Source organism: Camelus bactrianus, chromosome 8 (genome assembly GCF_048773025.1).
Source record: "Camelus bactrianus isolate YW-2024 breed Bactrian camel chromosome 8, ASM4877302v1, whole genome shotgun sequence".
Taxonomy (NCBI): domain Eukaryota; kingdom Metazoa; phylum Chordata; class Mammalia; order Artiodactyla; family Camelidae; genus Camelus; species Camelus bactrianus.
The window spans coordinates 19,118,706-19,132,489 of record NC_133546.1 but is presented as its reverse complement, the minus strand read 5'-3'; the positions used below and the strand labels follow the sequence as shown (position 1 = coordinate 19,132,489).

General features: G+C 42.0%; 1 protein-coding gene across 5 annotated transcripts in view; it reads right to left on the bottom strand.

Annotated features, from left to right (window-relative positions):
• The window catches only part of PLAGL1 (PLAG1 like zinc finger 1), a 63,961-nt gene that overhangs the window by 21,570 nt on the left and 28,607 nt on the right, over positions 1-13,784 (bottom strand). For 4 of the 5 annotated variants that reach the window (XM_010965669.3, XM_074368235.1, XM_074368231.1 and 1 more), the window contains 3 exons: positions 8,404-8,477; positions 4,478-4,509; positions 28-97 (listed from right to left, as the gene is read on the bottom strand). The gene's annotated coding sequence lies outside the window, so the exon portion shown is untranslated. The remainder of the gene's footprint in view (positions 1-27; positions 98-4,477; positions 4,510-8,403; positions 8,478-13,784) is intronic. The other variant, XM_074368233.1, reaches the window with a different exon arrangement.

The window sequence follows — 13,784 nt, the reverse complement described above, 5'->3', positions numbered from 1 at the left end:
TTTTAAAAGCTATCACTGCTTGCGTACCTTCTCGGGACCAGGAAACGTCAGCTCCGAGGCCGTCAGGGAGTCCCCTCAGAAGTCTGAGGCTTCAAACCTGTAGGAAGAGAGCTCGCACACCTTCAGTGACTGAAGCTCGAAAAACATCCCCCCATTAGGCTGCAACTTGAGCTTGCTGACTTCAAGAGCACACGTACACACAACTGCTAATGTGTAGAGAAGATTTTCTACTGCTTTGTAGGAATTTTAATACATGATAAAATTTAAATTCCTAGAGTATAATAATACCTCAATAGACCCACCACCCTTAATTTTAAAACGTCTCAGATAACCTATACGGCAAAAATCTTAAACATGTAGGTCATCTGATATGTTCAAAAGGTGTGCTAAAGTTCATAATGTTGTAACTTAAAAGATGTTCAATATCTCATGTCATCTTGCCCAAGAAGATCTTTAAGTATTTGTATTACATCTTTGGTCCTGCTTGCAACTGGATTAGAAAAACCCTGAAGTTTCCCCCTGCTTTCTGCAAGTAGAAAAAAAAAACACATAAAATTGCTTACATAAAATATTCAAAATAGCACTCAGAGGAAATGGCATTTCTTAAACCAACAGTATTAGAATACCATAAAACAGGTATGCAAATCTATGCAATAACAGAACCTAAAACAAATTACGAACTGAAATAAGTCAGCAATAACCAGTAGGCATCCATTTTCAACGAAAGCTTCATATAAAAAGCTTCATATCTTCACAGAGATTTATCAAATGTGCAGGGTGAAAAGGCTGAAGTCTCCAATTTGCATACACAATTCAGTGGTTACCAACCTGGCTATGCATTAGAATTACCAGGGCAAAATCTTTTAAAAATACAGATTCCTAGGCTACAGCACAAACTGACACAGCTGACACAGCACCACTGGGGCCCTGGGAACTGATGCTTCACTACGTCTTCAGGAGTGTCTGCAGCCAGCTTCACACCACTTATCCCCGGTGAGCCTTTGGAAACTGCTATCTCAGTGCACCAGTTAATTATACAAGCTGGCTTCTTCCAACTAAGACTATTCCAACCCGTCAATCCTCTTAGGGGGAAAGCTTTTTGGGATTTTCTTCACCAGTACAAAGGTGAATCCATTATGTAACAAAGCCAATTATATCTCACCTAAGTAATTTATTCACTCGATTGCCTGTTTTCGTCTCTTAATTTGATCGAAAAGACTATGTCCGTTTACTTTGAATAACATCTTTTTAAGTTAAAAACAGAAAATTAAAGCCATTTTCAGACAACTAAAGTTTAAAAATAACCCGCCACAATTCAGGGAAAAAACTGCAGGTGAGTTGTTCTTTGAATCATCCAGAGTATTTGTTTTAAATGTATCCCTCGCTTTGCATGTATGAATACTTCACAAATCATCTCCATGGTCCATCTCTCTTCTCAAAATATTCAACATTTATTGTGGTGGTTTAATTGGGTGGTCTCCAAAGACCTGTATTAACTTTTTTAAGAGCTTTAAAAAACATTAAAGCAAGAGAGTAAAATTCTCCTGGATGATTCCTCCTTTGCTCCTGCCCATCCCACCAGTGGACAATACCGATTTATGAATTCACAGAGGCGGGGGCTGTCTTCTGCTTCACTAGAAAGGGCGCACATGACATGAAGTACGCAAACCAGGCAGCGGAGTAGCTTAGCTTCATTGTCAGAATATTCAAATTATCACTAAGAGAAAGCGATTCCTTTCTGAATTCAACAATACTCCTTGGCCTCCAAGGGCTCACACAGGAGCTTATTCTTAAGCCGTTCAATGTAAGCAGCAGTAGTGAAAGCGGAGAACTCTGGCAGAGAGGAGATCAAGTCCCTCAGCCTTTCCCACCTGCCATCTCAGCACCAGTCTAACGCTTAAATAGTTAACAATGCAACAGAGAACCTGAAAGCCTGCGTGGCCCCGGGGGAAGCATCATGTGCAGGATATAACAATTTAATAAAGCAGAGCAGAGACAGTTAGGAAAAATAACACATCTACGTTTGACAGGATGCTCCTTGCAGGCTGTTTTTCAGGGCAGAATTTAGACTTCAAAATTCAGAGGAAAAGGTTTTAATATGTATATTCTATTTTTTTAGGTATATGGTAAAAAAAAAAATGACCCTATAGCATAAAACATTTCTAAATCCACGTTTCAGAGCTCAGACTAGCAAAAAAAAATCACATTTTTCTAGGAACAGGGACCAGCACACAGTAAACAGATCAGTTATAGTTAACTGTCTTAAATAAAGGGGAGATATTTGGGAGGAAGCAATTTGTTTATTCAGTGATGACAAAAACTGAAGTTTCCGGAGTCCAGAGCAGTAAGATTTCTAGAACACATTTCTGCTGTCACAGTCTGTTTTTCTAGGCATTAGCTTCTGAGAGCAGTGTTTGAGATCACGTCTTTTTCTCTGTTAATGAACTGGTTTAGCTGCCTGCTGAGCGTTCACTGAAACCCGAATTGAACAAAGGGATTTCCCTCCAGTTTCAGCTCACTCGCTTCGAGCTACTCCTGATTTTGCTTAAGTAAATTCTTCAAACTGACTTTTTTATTTCTAATGATTTGAGTGAGAAAGAACTGAACCCTTGACTCCAGAAGGCTGGCTGGCCTCAGCTTTTGGCGCAAGAATCATCTAGGTTGCGGATGTGCAGGGCCTGTTTTTGAAAGGCCTCTCAGATAAGTTTTTAAAAAAATTTCTAAAGATTATAATTCCAGATGGAAAGGAGCCCACCCGATTTGGTAGGCTGCAGACAACTAAATCTTACTTCAGTGTGCTGGGTCACGAAGGCTGAGATTACACCTCCGGAGTGGAGGCCATATCTGGGATGTCCGCCTTCATCTCACAGCAACAGAGTGGTTCTGAAGACGACGCCGAGGGGCATGTTGTAAAAGGGTGGCTCGGAGTTTGAACAGATCTGTGGGCCTGGTACCTGGCCCTCAGCCTTCTCACCAAGTTGCTGAGGGACTTCAGTCCCCATCCAAGGCTTCAACTACTTCTTGGGGTTTCACAGGCTTCCTAAATCTCCCATCTTCAATCCTGAACTTTCTTTCAAATTCCAGACACTCCTGCAGCTCTCAGCTTAGATATCCATCAGTGCCCCTGAAGGTCACCTGTTCTAAAGCAGGGGCTCCACATGGCTAACCCACCAGGCTAGCTCCTCCAGCATGGCCAATGTTAGTCAGGGGCACCCCTATGTAACAACAGCTACCATTTACTGAATGCTCACCAGGTCACGACCACTGTTTTAGTCACTTTACTTAATGCTCCAACCAACCACATGAGTGGGAAGCATTAACCCCATCTTACTTTTGGGGAAACTGAGGCTTCAAAGTGATGCTCATTTGTCCAAGCTCACACAAACAGCAAGCAGCTGAGCTGGGCTTTGCATCCAGAGTGTGGGATTTGAAAGTCCACATTATTAATAGGTCAGTCACTTCACCATGTCACTTCCCATCTGCTCCAAAGTCAGAAGCTCTGGAGGCAGACTAACGTTTTCTCACTGACTAAGCTATACAGATTCTTCGCACTTATTGTCTCTCAAATCTGTTTCCTTCTCTTCATTTCCATAGTTACCAGTGTTTGGGTGATGTTTTGCCTTCAGTACGGCCTCCAAACCAGTGCAGCAGGAAAACTCTGGAATTTTACTCTGTTTGTCCTCTCAACAGTTTTCCTTTCTAGCTCATTTAAAACAGGTGCAGGCTTTGTCACTCCTTGTATTTTAGCCCAGATGACGGCAGAAGCAGCCTGTCTTTGTTAATATCTAAGCCCAAAGAGAAGATTCCGCCCAACTTTGGGGTCAGGAGAAGGAGAGGGCAGATGGGAGGGCAAGAGAAAGACACTCTCCCTCCACACCCAGCCTCTGGGGCTAGAAAGGAAAAGGCGACCTGTCAGCTCCCAGCAAGGGGGCCCTTGCACAGCTCTGTCCCCAAGGAGGGAAGAACCCTCTAGAGGACAGCAGCGGGTGTGCTCCGGGAGGCAGGCCTGGGGCAAGAGCCACAGAGCTTCAAGAGACCATTATCCAGCTATGGTGACAGACCAAAGGCAGGCGGCCCAGCCCTCACCTGCCAGGGGCCATGGGAACCTCCAGGTCTAGGACACACCCCATGAGGGAGAGAGGGAGATACTGCAAAGTGACGGTGGTGAAATTTCTCTCTCAGGTGATGGGATGGGGAATACAATACTCGACACCGTGGGGCGGGTTTCCGACTTTCGAGGGGCATCTGAGTAAGGTGCAAAGAATCTCAGACTCGTGCGCCTTTGTGCTATGGACTAGTTTCAACCGCTACAGCAAGAGCCAGGTTATTTTTCAAAAACGCCACCTCCCTGTTGCAGAGAGGAGCTCGGACTCTGCAGAGACGCTGGGGACCTGGCGGCAGTCCTGAGCTTTAGAACCCCAGGGGCAGACAGAGAAGGAAGGAAGGAAGCAAGCGCAGATGTTAAGAGTTTACTCACAAGATTAACTCCTCTGATTCCTCTGCAAATACCTAGAAAGGGAGAGGCAGAGAAAGTTATCTTTAAGGCCTTTATCTTAAACTCTGAATTGCTTAAAAAACAAAGGAAAAAACGGAATTTTACTAGCAAAAGGAAAGAGAGGCCAGTGCAGCTAGAATCTGGAGGCATGGGAAACCCTTGCTTCTGAGCCTGGACGTGCCTCCCAGACCAGCACAGAGGGATGGGGTGAAACTGTTGATTTCCATAAGATGGAAATGAGAGTGTGCTGGAAACTGGGGTGGCGTCAGGGAAGGGAGAGATCGACCCAAGGAGAAAGAATATAAATGTAACAAATTTGTTGATCCAAAGATGTTGCAATAATGGTAGGTACTTGTGGCACCACATGTCTACAGGGATTTGGGCTGTGAGGTCAGTCACGTCCCGAAAACAAATTCCATTTAAATTCTGTGGCTGAATATCTGAGACTTTGGATGAGGCTTATGAAGACCCTGATGAAAACCAGGGAGGATTCTTGATAAGCCAAGATATATCAGCCAGTATGCAGAGATTAGAACAGAGAGCTCTGGCCAGAAGAATTTCAGATGGACAACAATCAACAACTAGGGAAACCCATTTTCCTGCTGCACAGGCACCCACTAAGCCTCCGCGGCATGTGGGGTGCATCCGGGGGACGATGGACTTGGGAGAGGAGGAACTGCCTGGGGAGCAAGTGCCCCATCACAGGGGCAGAGCGTGCCAAGACAGCATCTCCTCTGTGCTTTGGTTATTTGGCTAAACGGTACCCAAGAAGAGAACCCACAGACAGGGAACTTGGAAGCTAGGGTATGTTGAGCAATGTGGGGCCCAAAACCCTGGCGGGGGTGGGGGTACGCTGGGGAACAGAGACCAGCCCAACTCTATTGGCCAAGACTCAATTTTCACGTAGCTTCCTTTAAACGTACTACCAGCCCGGTAAGTAAAGAGTCTGCCAGTAAAGGGACATTTCTACACACTGGAGAGCAAGAGCCATACTGGCTTCTCAGCCTCCCTGTTCTCAGACTGGCTCCCCTTCATCCCCTCATTCTAATCACAATGCTGCTGTCAGAGCGATTCTTCTAACATGCAAATATGCTCCCGTCACTTGGCTGCTTAGAATTCTTCAATGGTCCCATTAATTTCTGTCAGTTGCAACCAAGAGTCCTGACTGATCCACTGAAAGTTTTTAATCAGGGGAGCAATATGCTCAGGCTTGTGCTATAGAAAGAGACCTCAGACAGCAGACAGACAGATTTGTGCTCCTGCATTTATTCATTCCATACATTAAAATTAGGAAAATAGGGATTCCTTGGGCAAAAACCCCACATTTTTAAAAAAAACTGTGCACAAAGAGAATAACTGCAATAACTGAACACTGAAGTTTCTCTGTAAAATGAAGTGTTCACAGGGGGCTCTAAGTCTCCCTAAATCAGAACTAGCAACACTCGTATGTACTTTGAGGTGAATATACAGGGCAAATGGGAATCATTTTAGGGGAACAACAAAAAATGATGATCACCCTAATGTGGTTCTGATTTACATGTTGATTGTTATGTGTCTGTTTTATGAATCACTTTTAATTCCTGTGCTCAAACTAAAAGGAAAAAATTACCTTGCTAAATGCCACATAATGGATCAATTAAGTTATTCCCCAAATAGAGTACACTTACTTATAGTATAAGCATGCATAACTCCTAGCATTATTTTAAACACATTGATAGAGAAATGTGCTTTATTTGCTAATAGTAACAATAATATTTAGCACTTTCCTATATTATGACCTCCAACTCCCTTCATTCCACAACTGCCTTCATTTCAACTTTTTGTTTGTCTAGGGAGTCAGGAAGTTAAAAAAAAATTAACGATATTTCTTGATAGTAACTTTTCTTAAGTAAAAGTGGTATGATCATGTGTTTTACTCTCCCTTCTTTTTGTTTTACTAGAAGCATACTATACTTAATCCGAGGCTAGGTTCCTACAGTTAATTAAAAAATGTTAGCCAAATGATGGTCTTCTGTTAGATACAGTGGAAGAAAGATGGGTTGGTAGAGTGGAAAGAGTCCTGGCTTCGGAGTCAGATGACTCTAGGTCTGAACACCGAATCCGCTACTTGCCAGGGATGTAACCTTAGGTAAGTTCCCTAACTCCTCCTCATGCTGACATCCCTCTACCTGGCCGAGCTGTTATAAAATTATGCATCACACACACATACATACGGAGGCACAATGACTCAGGCAGAGTCTGAAGTTTACGTACAAAGTAGATGTGGTCTGTTAATAAGTATCAAGGATGATTTTACATACTGGGTAAGCTCACTATTAGGAAATATTAATTACCTGTTTCAGAATACAATACATATAACAGAAAGAGTATAAATTATTGATTGACTTCAATAATCTTTCTTTTGGATCATCATGACACAATTCCGTTTTCTACCAAGTACTTGTAAAAGAAATTTCTAATTATTTCCTGTCTGCTTCAAAATTTAGTATGTCACATAGTTGAAAGATTTTTAAATCCTTAAGCCGTATGGTATGATTAGCTGTGCTTTTAACAGCAATATTACATTTAACTGGAGAAAACCATTACAAATGGGATTGGCATGAATTGGCCTTACAGATATCATAAAGTTACCCAAATGATACGCAGAAGTGGTTCTGGCATCTTCTGACTGCACTAGATTTTCTTTTGAAAGTTTTAGAATGTGTGGCTGGGGAAGTGGATCAATTTCAGTTAGACCCATTTGAAGAAGAGGAATTTAAACACACACATCTAATATTCTCTTCACTTTGGCCTTTCACCTGTGGCAGCTGTGAACAGCCTTTCTAGAAGTCAGTCCCAAGAGCACAATAAATTTGGAAGTAGCTTATCTAGTTTAGGGGAAAAAAAATTGCAAGTGTAAGATGGAATATAAGAAAACATACAAAGAAGACTGAAATTAAAAAATATGGCATATTACAGTCAAGGACATCTTGCAAATAAGTATGTGGAGAGAGGCCAAGAGTTAGGGTTAAGCAACACCATTAGCACTAAAGCTGCAAAACAGGAGGAGGGGTCCTTTAGGGTGAAGAAGGCAATGGGCTTAAAGAGAGAACTAATACATGTTCCAAGAGCAAAACAACCAAAATGTTGGATGTGAAATTCAAGGCTGGAACAAGCTGTTGTTATTTTGAAACAGGCATTTAAAACGAATCATAACCTCTACACGTACAATGGAGAAAAAAAAAAGGTATAAAAACTTCTGATAAATATCAGGGAGCCTGTCAACCACAAGTTCCCTCAAATTTAGGGGCACGTTTAAGTTTCCCTCCACTGAATTTAGGGGCATACGTATTTCATGATTTTAGGAAATCTGAACAGAACAGATGCAAATTGAGAATCACCTCATATTATGATTTTAGGAGCATGCTTTAGAGACTCTGAATTGTAATACATGCAACATACTAAATATGAGTCTAAATGGAGGATAATACCCCCAAATTTACCCTAGTATTAATTTGTTTGTTTTTATTTGAAAACATCTTTTAAAAATATCGGGGAGAGGAGATCACAAGTCCAGTAGACAAGTCATGAAAAATAAAAGTCAACTGTATAATGCCCCTTATTTCTAAAGTAATATGAATAAATATACCAATGACAGTTCTGAGCATGTTCTCTTGATTTTCCTAAGGAGTGAAAAAGAGGCTTCCATATCCCCCAGCCCTGCTTTTCCCTTCAAGGTCTGCAGTTCCTCAAATGTAAGTTCTCTGAAAGTGCTTCAGTGTTTTCTGGAACACAGCCCCCTCCACTGTGGAAGAGCGGAAGGAAGGCGGTGGTGTGTGCCCTGATGTAGCAGAATAAGAATACAGACTCAGACTGATCACGGGAGAGCAGGCTGGGCAAAAGTCAGAGGATGCAGCGGAGACACTTACCATTCTAAGTCTGAGGTACAGGGAAGTTTCAGACGTGACACGAAACAGAGGCCACATCAGATGTGAGCGCAATCCTAGAGGAGGGAAAAAAAAATCGAAAAGGTTAAAAAAAAAAGGCACTAAGGAAAAACTACACTGGTACCACTCCATACAGCACGTGAGCTCAGAAGCACCAGGATCTACAACTCTCTGTCACCGTGCCATCGTGTCATATGCCAACCTTTCAGAGGCACATCTCTAAATTTTTAGATTTAGATTTCTAGTTTTAGAGACGTGATGCAGTGACATGGTGAAGAGTGGGGGCTGTGGGGCCAGAATGCCTAGATCAGACCCAGGTGTCACCTAGAGCCAGGCAGGAACCTCACACCACTTGTTTAACAGCTCTCTGCCTCCACTCCTCATCTGTAAAATGGAGACAATAATTGTACCTGCAGCACAAGAGTCTTTTGAGGATTAAATGAGTTAATGTGAGTAGAGTGCTTAACAGGGGCCCGGGAAGCAAGACGAACTGGTGTATCTGCAATCCTCTTCCAGAGACCCTGATTCAAGTACAAATATCTCAGAGCCTCTGGAAGAAATCAGATGATAATCAGAACCTTTTCTTAAAGGGGTCAGCTGAGAACATTCTCTTTTGGGAAAAGGCAGCAAGTACCTGAACAGGGCTGACGGTGCAGTGGGGGAGAGAAAGAGGATTCTAAAAAGCAAGGAAAGACCATTAAAAGGCCAAAAAGCAAACATACAGGCAAACAAAAAAAAAAAAAGGGAGAAAAAAAAAAAAAACCAAACCAAAAGAAATCTTTGCTTAATTCCAATTTTGTTTGTTTGTTTTTTTCAAAGACAAGGCTACAACTCAGAGGACAGGCCTGAAGGGCAGAACTTGTTGACAGTGAGCACACCCGTCTTTCTTGTAATTCAATCTAACGCTAAGGAGGATGTCTCCCTTGCAATGACCAGATAAGCCTTTATTAGGGCCGCTTTATTTGGTGAGTCTGGACAGAACGGAAGCCGTCTAAGAGGGAAGTATCTGGTATCTTTCTGCTAGGAAGTTTGCCTATGGAGATAAACACACACAAATACAAAGACCTTTCGATTCACGAACCTATTTTGAGGGTTTGACTCTTAAATTACTCGAAATTATTCTTCTTGGATATGACAACAGTCTTCAGTCCTAAGAAAAGGGCTCTTTTATGGAGGATCACGTGGTTGACATTACCTGGTTCTAGAAACATAGTGAGAATACAACTTTCAACGGCTGTCCCTCCCTGGGCCTGTATGTAGTTCTATCAATGTGGACAAGATATGCCTCACCGTTCTTGAATTGAAACATCAAAGAGAAAAGTGTAGTTTGATTTCGCACGTCTTGTCCCACCCTCTTCCCCTCCCCACTTTGGTATGATGTCAGAGAAATTACTTCCAGAAACCAGGAGGCCTGAGCAGCCAAGTTATAAAACCTAATACTAGGCTTACCGCTTTCTTATCTACAAGTTAATACCTATGGGGGCGAGAGTCTATCAATGATCAAGGCCATGGTAATTTTTCTGTTTCGTAAGAAATCTAGAATCTCAGCAGAATCACAACCTGCTGAATCAACCATATTTACAAGCGCCTTTTCCTCTGCAAGACTGCCACCACGACTCACAAATTTGTAGACCTGTATTTTAAAGCTCATCCCTACATTCAATCAAGACAGAAAACCAGATAGATTAAAAAAAATAATAATCTCGGTGGTGAAAATAAAACAAAGATAACACGGAGAAAAATATATTAGCCAGTTTCTGTACTTGTACACTTACCTACCTTCTCCACGTTTTCTAATGTTTTCTGTTATGATTTTAAGATGTTATTTTCCCAAAGAATGTTGACAACTATTTGCCACTTAAAGCTCTGGTTCAAAAAGAAATCGGTTTTAACTTGAGAATGACTCAGAAATTGGGCTTATCCTAGGGTCCTGTGAAATCACAGGCATTAGTCCTTTAGAATAAAATTTTCCCTTACACCTTTCACTGAGAAGTGAAGGTGTTTGCTTCCTTTTTGATAAGGGGTTCATAACATATAGTGGTGGTAAATCTGGTTAAAGAAACTGTCAAAGGATGTTTTGTTTTGCATTATTTAACACTACATCATAGAATTAAATCATGTAAAAGGGAAGCTTTATCCATCTCAATCACTATATCTGGTCAAGTGAAAATCTGTAAAATTCAAAGTCTTTTCATCTTCATACTGAAAATATCTGAACACTGTGCTGAGGCTTATTTAGAAAAAAAAAATATTAGAGGAGAGAGCTTGGATTTAAAAAGGACAATGCCATACACTTTTCATGCCTCCAGTTCAGAGGCTGATGGACTGCCCAACAAACTTGCCACATCAAAAAAAAAAAAAACTGTTTAATAATTCTCCATAAAGGAAAGATTTGAAAAAGGTATAGCACCAATCAGGTAACAATAGATCAATCAGGTTTTCCTAAAATGTAGTATTTGCAGTTGAAGCCTGGATAAGTAATTACATTCAAAGTAATGTACAGGGAGCTATCAATCCCCATTCATTCAGCAGGCATTCACTGAGCCAAGAGCTTCGCTGGGCTTGGAGATATAAAAATGAATACGACACAGCTGCTTTACTTCCAGCTAAAAGAATACACCTAAACAAAGAGCTACAGGGCAATGTGTTAAGTGCTATAATAGAGGTGTGCACAAAGGGCTGAGGGCCAAAGGAAGAAGCTATAAATTCTTCCTGGGAAATCAAGCAAGTGATGGGAGATGTAAAAGAAGGTATAGCGACATTTCCTTGTGCTAAACTCGACTTTTTCTTTACAGTGTTGTCAAAAATAAGGCAGCAATTTTAGTATTTATGAACTATTCTATCTACAAGTGCTAAATTGGCCTATAAGCCAGTTTCATTTATGTTTGACATAGACTTCGGGTTATAATATCCGAAGGATACAAGTTTTTAAAGATAAATTATGTTTGTAACATTCCCATTTAACACACACAATCCAGAAAGCAGGAACAGCTAGCCTGAGTGAAACTTAGATACAAAGTTCAAAGACGTTTTGAAATATAAATGAATAAAAGACAAATTCTAGAGACTTAGTAATATCACAGTAACAATGCTTATTTTAAGTATCAACTTTTTTTTTCTTCTTAAAGCAAAAATAAGCATCACCTGATGCTACCACGGTTAATATTCGTCTTTGTCTACTTCTGTGTTTAAAAAAAAATGAGGGTGTTGAATCAACTTCTACTTATCATTTATTATGCATATCATATTCCTACTTATAACACAGTTGTGACAGACCCTTCATTGTTCATTGCACACTAGCCCCAAACTTGAGTAATTCTAATGTAAGCATGAGAAACCACCGTCTCCTTTGGGGTGAATTTCCAAATTCCTCTGTGTTAAATTGAGGTCTAATTTTCCCTGTGCCTGGTTTTCACAAGAAGGTGCATTCCACCCCATGTGCTCCTTTTCAGCTGTCAATAAACAGAGGCAGTGAATTCCCCCACGGCCTCACAAAGCTAGTTAGGCAGAGCCATTCACTCCTTCAGGAAAACAGGGCATTGATTTCAGCGAGTTCCCAGGGAGCAGCTGCAACAAAGAGATCAAAGGCCCACCTCTCTTTCCCTCCATTGCTTTCATTAGGCCAGGCCCAGACAAACAGCGACAGGTTTCCTCGAGACGAGGAGAGGGCCCGGCGGACCACCTCATGGTTCAATTCAAATTCATCCGTTTCCTACATTCCAGTGACAGTCCAGAATGCTAACCATGACAAACCAGCACAATCGCCCGGCATAATATACTGCTCACTAGTTCATCCAAGGTCAGAGGGAGAAAACAAGCGCGGAGGGAAGTCCTCCGCTTCTGGGGCCCCGGGCCGCGATGGCCCCCGACTTTCCATAAATAAACTCCGCCTGCTCACTCTCCCTTTCTCCCTCCATCCTGCAGTCCCGCCAGGGCCTGTCTCCCTCAATCAGCAATTTCCTTCGTGTCAGCGTCCCCAAACCCCTGGGACACCTTCCTTTCAACCTAATGGTTCTAAAGATGTTGGGAGGACCCGGTAAAGCATCCCTGCAGGATGAGGGAAGTCGCATCTCCTGGGCTTCCCTCAGGCCTCGTCGCGCGCGAAGGCCACGCGACCTAGACAGAGAGTTGGTTTGCAAAACACAAACATGAGCAGAGGCAGAAGAGTTAGCTTTCTGCTGTGAGCTCAGTAATCCCCGAAGCTGGTAATCCAAGCTTTTAAATGACAGTCTGTGGGTGAGGGAGCTGTCTGTGTGTGTTTGTGGGAGTGAAGAGGGTTAGCGAGGAGGAGGGAGGGCCAGAGGGACTCGGAAAGAAAGTGGATTATCCTGACTGGTCACCTACACTGAACACACAGAATTAAAAGATTTCCGGAGCCTCCACTGGATTCTGAACTGCTGCTCTGACACCACCTTCAAAAAAGCCCGTAACAAAATGCGTTCGTTTTACTGTACTCCATTCCATTTCTGCTGCTAATCCTGAGTAAACATGGGAATAGATGGGTTAAGTTTCAAAATTCCTAAACCAAAAAGAAAATAAACAATATTGGAATGAAAGGCATGGAGAACTCATTCCTTGACACAGAACACAACCTCCCCACGTGCCTGTCTCAGGAGCTTCAGGACCGACCTGGGTGGGGGTTGGGGGGGTACACTCACTGATTGTTCATTTGGCCAAAGAAGCCAACTTGTACAGGGTAGTGAATAGCCTCCAGGTAAAGGCTTCCACTTTTCTCAAACAGGACAGAAATAAACTGAGAAAATACAGAACTCTCAACTGGGCGGGAAAGGTAGCAGAATTCTTGGGAGGCGCAGTGTGACAGTTATATTAGGAACCTCAAAGCTGACTCTGGCATTGATTCAGTTTGGCCTCTCTGTCTCCCTGCTCTTCCAAAATGGAGGCAGAAACATCTGTGAAGAATTCCCATACCAAGTATTGTGAAATAACCGTTCCTCAAAAACGATGTCTCTCATCGAAGAAAGCTGTTCTTCTGAGTAGAACCCTCTTATATAATAGATCACTCTGTAATTCAATAGAGCTGCTCTGGAAACTCACTAGGTTTTTATAAATCAAATCATTTTTTAAAAGCACTCAGAAAATTTACTACTGGAAGAAAGGCTATGGCAAATGACGAAATACACTCATCAATTCATTTATACACCTTTCAAAAGCATTTACAAGGCACTTAGAAACATCAATTTGATCTTCACCATAACCATTTGAGATAGGTGGTTTTATGAATTTCTATTTTTGAAGGCAGAAAAGAGCCTCAAGAGACGTCATAAATTGATCTGCCAAAGTCACAGAACAAATAAGTAGCTGAGTCACAACTTTAAATATTCTGTTTCTAAATCCCCTGCTGT